The 6,907-nt window shown below is 35.9% G+C and overlaps 1 long non-coding RNA gene across 1 annotated transcript in view; it reads right to left on the reverse strand.

Moving 5' to 3' along the window:
* Positions 1 to 5,556, reverse strand: part of LOC117975788 (uncharacterized) — a 243,211-nt gene extending 237,655 nt beyond the window's left edge. Inside the window, exon 1 of the long non-coding RNA XR_008620827.1 lies at positions 5,073 to 5,556. This is a non-coding gene — a long non-coding RNA (uncharacterized LOC117975788). The remainder of the gene's footprint in view (positions 1 to 5,072) is intronic.
* Between the last annotated feature and the right edge of the window lie 1,351 nt (positions 5,557 to 6,907).

The raw sequence follows: 6,907 nt of genomic DNA on the forward strand, positions 1-6,907 counted from the left end.
ATAAGATATAGATAGATAGATAGATAGATAGATAGATAGATAGATAGATAGATAGACAGATAGATGATAGATAGAGCTTTGGTAGATGAGTTTTAGCATGGAATTATTTTTGGTCCTTAGATAACTATCTCAGGCCTTATTTTCCTCTAGATAAATGGCATATAATGATTGTTATCTATTTTTAAGGAATTACAAATCAAAGAAGTCAGTTTTTCATAGTGGATTCAAACACCAACTTGCAGCATATACTGATGGTCAAAATGTCCTCAAAACATCCTAATAAGCAGAAAAAATGTCAAGGAATATGATACAAATGTCTTATGGTATTAATATTTCAGACCCCAGGTTCTGAATTCCTTCAGAAGAAAATTTCAATCATTCTTGTATCTTAAACATCCGCATCTCTTCCAATGGTACCAAGAGTCTTTGTTCGGTCCCATGGATGCTCAGCAGCATGGGTGTTGACTGACTGTTCTCAAAAGAGAAACTGTATCCAGCCTAGGTTTCACCGCTACCAATTCTGTTATTTTTTCCTTGAAGAGTCAAAATTTCTAACTCTACTTTTGGGAGACTCCAGTTTATTCAGATGTGTAACACAAGCACAGACATAAACTCATTTAAAAAACTTCAAAAATACATAAATACTAAGCATCTCCCAACACCACTCATCCACCCTACCTTACATGCACTGCCTCCCCCACTTCTTTTCAGAATGAACGTTACAGAAAGAATAAGGAAAAGTTGTTTTGAAATAAAACAAAAAGGGTCACTGCCATAGATGGCAATGCGACGAGTGAAGCTGAACAGTAGCAGTGGTCAGTGGATTCCTTTTTGCTTGATCACTTTGCACTCACAAAAAATCAGTTAGGGTGGGAATATAGAGAAACTAACAAAGCATCCTATTTGAAGCACCTACTATGTGTCAGGTGCCAGACATAAATTAAATATGGTGAAGAATTTTACAGTCTGAGAAAAGTAAATTTTTTTGGTAAGTGCTTTCTCTATAAATTGCCTTAACCCATTTCAAGTGAAGATATCTCCAATATAAGAACATTAGGCAGTTTGTACTATTTGACTTTGATAATGTACTTAGAAAAGAATGCCTGGCACATAGTGGAAACTTAAATATTTGTTGAATGAGTGAATGGTTATAAGTACTTTTCAAAGACAAAATAAATCATCTGCCACTTCTAATGCATTTGGAAAGACATCAATAAATAGCTATTGTAAGGAAGATTGCAGATGCTAGTTAAGATAATCTAACTGTGTAGTAGTTTATTTATTCAACTATAGAATTTTTGTTCAGAACCCCTGGGGGGAAACTTTTGTTGTGATTACTTCTAGGCTGGCAGTCAGTGACTCTACTCCAGAACAAGATCTCAAACCAAGCCCATGTCCTTTCTTTATGTCCCTGCCATTTAACCATCCAGTTGTTAACACATTTTAAAATTTGACAGGTTATTTCACTTCCAAAATGATACTAAGAGTCACACATGTCAGAACTCTACTTGATAAGTTGTGTTCATTTCAAATGTGGTATGTGAGCACTGAATCCTTACTCTTTAAATCCTGCAAAGTGTATCAATAATTATGCCAAATCCATCCAACAGTTGATTGAGGTGTTTTCAGTTTGATATGGGTGTCAAAATGCGAACATTAACTTTATTCAGATCTTTGCCTGATGTGTTGAATGGGGGAAAAATCCATTCATACATCACAGATTCATCCTTAATGCTGGAAATTAGAGAAAGGAATCTCAGATTCCATGCACATTTTCTTTGTGGTTACAGAGGTGACTTTGCCACCTGGGATGAGTTTGTCCTCATTATACCCAATTATATCTGCCATAAGTAAAATTTTAAGAAGGATATAAATTTGTATAATTCTCACATGATGCTTACAAAGAAATCATTTTTGTGACTCTAATTTGTTATCTATTTTGGAAAGATTAATTATCCCTCGATAATAAAGTAAATGTTAAAAAGGATATCCCCCACAATCTCTTCTTCTTCAGGCCTTTCCTGATTTAATCCTAGATGTTCTTGCTATATCATGAGTGGCTGAGCTCCAATCAGAGAAAATTCAGCGATGGAAACTCTTTACTTGGGCTTCCCACTATTTATGTGTGGTATTCCCAATTTGTAGCTGTATTTGTGCTGGAGCAGACAGAAATAACCAATGAAAAAAATAGGAGCAATACAGTTTTATATTTAAAGTAGTGTCATGAGGCATCAAGGCAGTTAGTAATCCAGGAAGGCTCAAATTACGTTTTTTAACTATAAAGTATAAATTTAGTAAAAAAGACTAATTTCTAATAAATAATAGACAAATATTGGAATGAAAAACATCACTTTCTATATAAATTTACTAAGGGAGAACTTTCGGTAAGGTTACCATAATTTTATTTTACAGCCATAAAACTTTTCAGGAAATAGGTTACCAATTTGATATTGTAGATAAATTAACCTCAGTTATATACATATTTTTTAAACGCTAATTTTTGGCAATACAGTTGAGAAGAATTATCTTGTAATTGCATATCTTTCTGTGTCTGGAATTCATCCCCTATAAAGTCCTCTGGCCATGGGTGGCAGTGGCCTGCGGTCAAAATCTAAGCATAAGTTCATCATCATCTTTTAATTTTGTGGTCTTGAGCTTTTGACCCAAAGAGGAGTTGGGAGTTCACTAGGGCAGGACTAAATGGAGCAAACACTTGTCTTTGGAGCCCAAGCGCTGACCTTAAAGATGTAAAATGAATTGCCTGCTCCCAAGGTTATTGTTATAATCAGGTATGTGAAAATGAGCAGTAAGAATGTGAAGGAGAGAGCGGAAGAGAGAGAGAGAGAAAGAGAGAAAACATTCCTTGGTTTGCTAGAAGTATTTAGTGCATATTTTATACTTTTTAATTTTATTTTTTAACCACGTTCTGCTTTAAAAACTGTACATAGAAGAGTCAGGCTTCTGACTTTTAATGAATTGCTGTGAAATTTGGTTACATACATTACTCCAACCCTGTGAGGGGGGGACAATTATAGTTCATTATATGCATCTCAAGTTGTTTATTCATTATGATGCACAAGGATAGTTTAAGGACTTGTTTCTGCCAAGAACTCCCCCCACCAAATAATTTCACAACAGAGTAAAAACACATGGACTTTATATAAAGTAAAAATAGAAGTGATATAAGGGTTGTATTTTTATAGCTGTATTTGAGTACATTTCAAATGAATGTTTGTTAAACAGGGGGAAAAATCAGACTGGCATTGTCGTGATTCTAAGCGAATTAGGTGAGGCAGGAACAGGAAGAATCTGAGTAGCTTGCATTTAATTAGCACTTACTGGTACAAAATAAATTAGACAGATTTGTCTTGTTTTATGAGCAAGATCCTGTTTTTCTATTTCATTTTCTTTGTGCTTTTGGTAAGGACGGATCTGGCGCTTTGGATACTAAATAGGCAACTAATTCAATTGGTGCTTTCTCCGAGGGTCTGCTTGCAAACCGGTGCCAGACTCACTGGTCCTTTGTGTACTGCCCGCCCTGCATGTGTCTGGGCTCCCCTGGCCAGTCCGTTTTTTTGTCTCTGATGGTTAATAAGCTTTGAGCCTAGTAGTCAAATGTGGTGGGAACGGGGACAAGACGAGGGTCCTTAGTGAAGGTGTTTGTTGTTAAATAGAACAATTCAGCTGTCTCTTTAGAAAACTTGACAAAAGGAAATGCTCCCTGCTGAAAATTTTCTTAGCCTGTTGCACAAAAGATGAAGTTTGTTTAAGAAATTGCTGCTAAAGAAAGCGTCAACCCATTAAGGTAATTATATGGAACCTGTGCCGTATAACAGCTTAATTGATGTTAATGTTTGTCTAATTGGTGATTGGGAGAGTGCAAAGGACTAAAGGTCTTCCGAGCACTTTCAGTCACGGCTCTGAAAGGGGCTCTTCTGGTTTTCACAGTTATAACAATGCCTGCGCGTCTTTCTCAGATTACGCCTTGTTTTCAGCCCCTTACAGCATTCTGCTCCACTACTTAAAGCGTAAAATAAGGGTGAAGAGCCATTGTCTAATGCAGCCTTTTTCAAAGAGTGTTTCTGACAGGGATTGTTCTAGGAATCAGGCAGGAGAGAAGGGAGTGTGAGAGGTGAAAGCCACTATCACCCACTTGTGTCACCTCCCCAATGAGCAGCAAGAGCCGCCTAATTGCTGCATCTGTTTTTTTTTTCTTTTCCTCCAAGCCTCCATTCTCTTAAACAAGATCCTTACACCGATGCCACATGTTCCTGTGGAATCTATCAAACAAAACAAAACAAAAAAACACCCCAACCTGGCTGACATTTTTTAAATTGGCATAAAAAGAACCGTTAGGAAAACATATATAACAATTAAATGCATGCACAAAAATATATGAACTTTTCTCTTTCCTAAGATTTCACACATTGTATGGACACATTTACAAATAGAATTAGATGAAAGAATACACTGTGGGTACCTAAACACATATATGTGACTTTTCTGTGTAAAGATACATGCATGATTATTACATGGATACTTACATATGCAGACACAAATGTATAGATTTGGAAACCTTGCTTTTGTTTCCATATGAGAAAGCCATTTAAATGTGTCATCAATCTTGGTGTTTTTTTTTTTAAGTCATAGTAAACACCGTTGATCCAGGTTATAAAACTCAAATGCTTAAATATTTTACATTCCTAGATAAACTGATTGAAGAGCCAAGACTTGTCTTAAAAAAAATTCTCAGCTTACACACTCATTCATTCGCGCGTGCAGACACACACACACAATGCATTTAACATACCCACCCCCCACCATCCTGCAAAGTTATAGTTCTCAGGCTTTTCAATTTTTATGTTTTACATTCCTATATTTAACAGATTGATATTTTCCTGTTTGTTCTCTTTAAGATTTCTTTTCTACATGCAGAGTGTATTCATGTGCTATCCTAATGAGGAAATGACGAGTTTTTATCAACCTTATTAAACATACACCCAGAAGATATCCATTTGAATAAGGGGCCAATTACTAAGTGTGTCTTCAGTTAGAAAGAACTTAGCTTTTACCTTGTACTTTGGCTCTCCATGTCTCTAATTAATTGAATCTTGAAATCGTTGGACTTTCAGCTTAAGAGAAGACTGAAGAAGGGAACTTAACAACACTGCCTATTCCTTTATGTCTAGAACGGGCTAAAAAAAAAAAAAAAAAACACCTGTAATGCTAAAAGACTCAGGCTTTTGTCTGTTTCTAATATTACTTTTCTGCCTAATTGCCATCACTGCCACGTACATTAGGCCCTTTTTCAGCAGGGTTAAAACAGGGCCAGTGATGAATGGAAAACTGATTGTACTGCTGTCAAACTTGAATGTGAGGCTTATTCTAGAGATAGAAGTATGAGGAAAAGGACAGAGAATTGCACTTCATTAAAGCTCTACCAAGCTGATTGGAGTGGAGGAGGTAATTGAGATTTAAAGTGGCATTCCCATCACACTGTCCCTTTTTCAACTTAACAACTGTCATTCAAGCCACATAGGGCAACAATTGGCCAGATTTCCCAGCTCTTCTGAGTAATAAAACAGACACTCACCTTCTGGCTATTCGTTTTACTTACTTTGTTCTAATTTCCAATTCATGTGTCATTAGTGAACGAAGATTGACAAGGAATAGCTTTGACCTCACAGATTTGACCTTCAACCCCAAAGACCCAACTCTAGTCTGAACATAGGTTGGAATATGCTAAGAAACACCTTTCCTTTGCACAAGAATGAATGGCAGTTTTTTCGTCATTGTACCACCCCCTGCTTGCCACTACATTTAGACTATGAGACATGTCAACTGCCTGTCACAATTACAATAGACACAGCAAACCAGAATTTTCCCCAAATCCAAGGGGAACTTCCCGAACAAAGAGTAAATTTTATTGCACAGATTTTGGAGACCTCCAATTTGTAGAGCCATAATGAATGCATCCCACAGACAAATAGGTAGTTGTTAATTATCCCAGCAATTTCTTTTTTTAATGTGCTAACAACACAGCACGCTAAGCCTTCATATCCTACTCTGTTACCTGATGATCTCATCACATTTGCAACGATGGTAGTCTGGGAAGAAGGCATTATTTTAGCAAGTATGCATGACAATAAGTTACATGATTACAATCCCTTATTTTCATGATTTAATAAAAAGAAAGTGTGATATTTTGGAAACAAATGGGTTTAGCTACACCTTTACTAAATCAGTTGAAGTAGTTTACCTATAGAATCACTTTATGATAAACGTAATCTTTGTATTTTCCTTGACTGAGTATCCTAAAGCTTAGATATACCAATTTTGTGTCATCAAAACATGCTGTGGATAAAAAATGTTGAAGGGCAAGACCTATGACCTGAATAAGAACCCTCAATGAATTTAAAAGTAATTTATGCCTTTCACACAGTTTTGAATAGCAGTTGGGTCCTGGAAATCTATTATGGCAAGGAAATTGTTACTTTTTTTTCACATTAAGTGACAAACATTTGGATGATTCTTGTGTTACATCCCCCTCGCCCCCTAAACAGAATAATGAAATACATCACTTTATCGTGTCAAGTGTTCAAAAACTTGACTCCATTTCCTTCATGATAAAACATTGGGAAACACTATCAGATTGCTGCTTTGACTTTATTTTAATGAATTGTGAAGTCATTTTCATTTTACCTGTAAAATTCATTCTTCTGCAGGTATTTTTTCCTTTTCAATCATGGATTTACTTACTTTAATGGATGTCACAGTTATTTGTTTTTCCCTTGCAATATTCTTCTCTTATAACATGGATTCACATAACTCATTGTGCTTCACTGTATTTTCTGAATTTCTTGCTTGTGTTACTTAAAAAGGAGTATACAATATATTTTCTTACAGC

Source organism: Pan paniscus, chromosome 15, assembly GCF_029289425.2.
Source record: "Pan paniscus chromosome 15, NHGRI_mPanPan1-v2.0_pri, whole genome shotgun sequence".
In the NCBI taxonomy this organism is placed as follows: domain Eukaryota; kingdom Metazoa; phylum Chordata; class Mammalia; order Primates; family Hominidae; genus Pan; species Pan paniscus.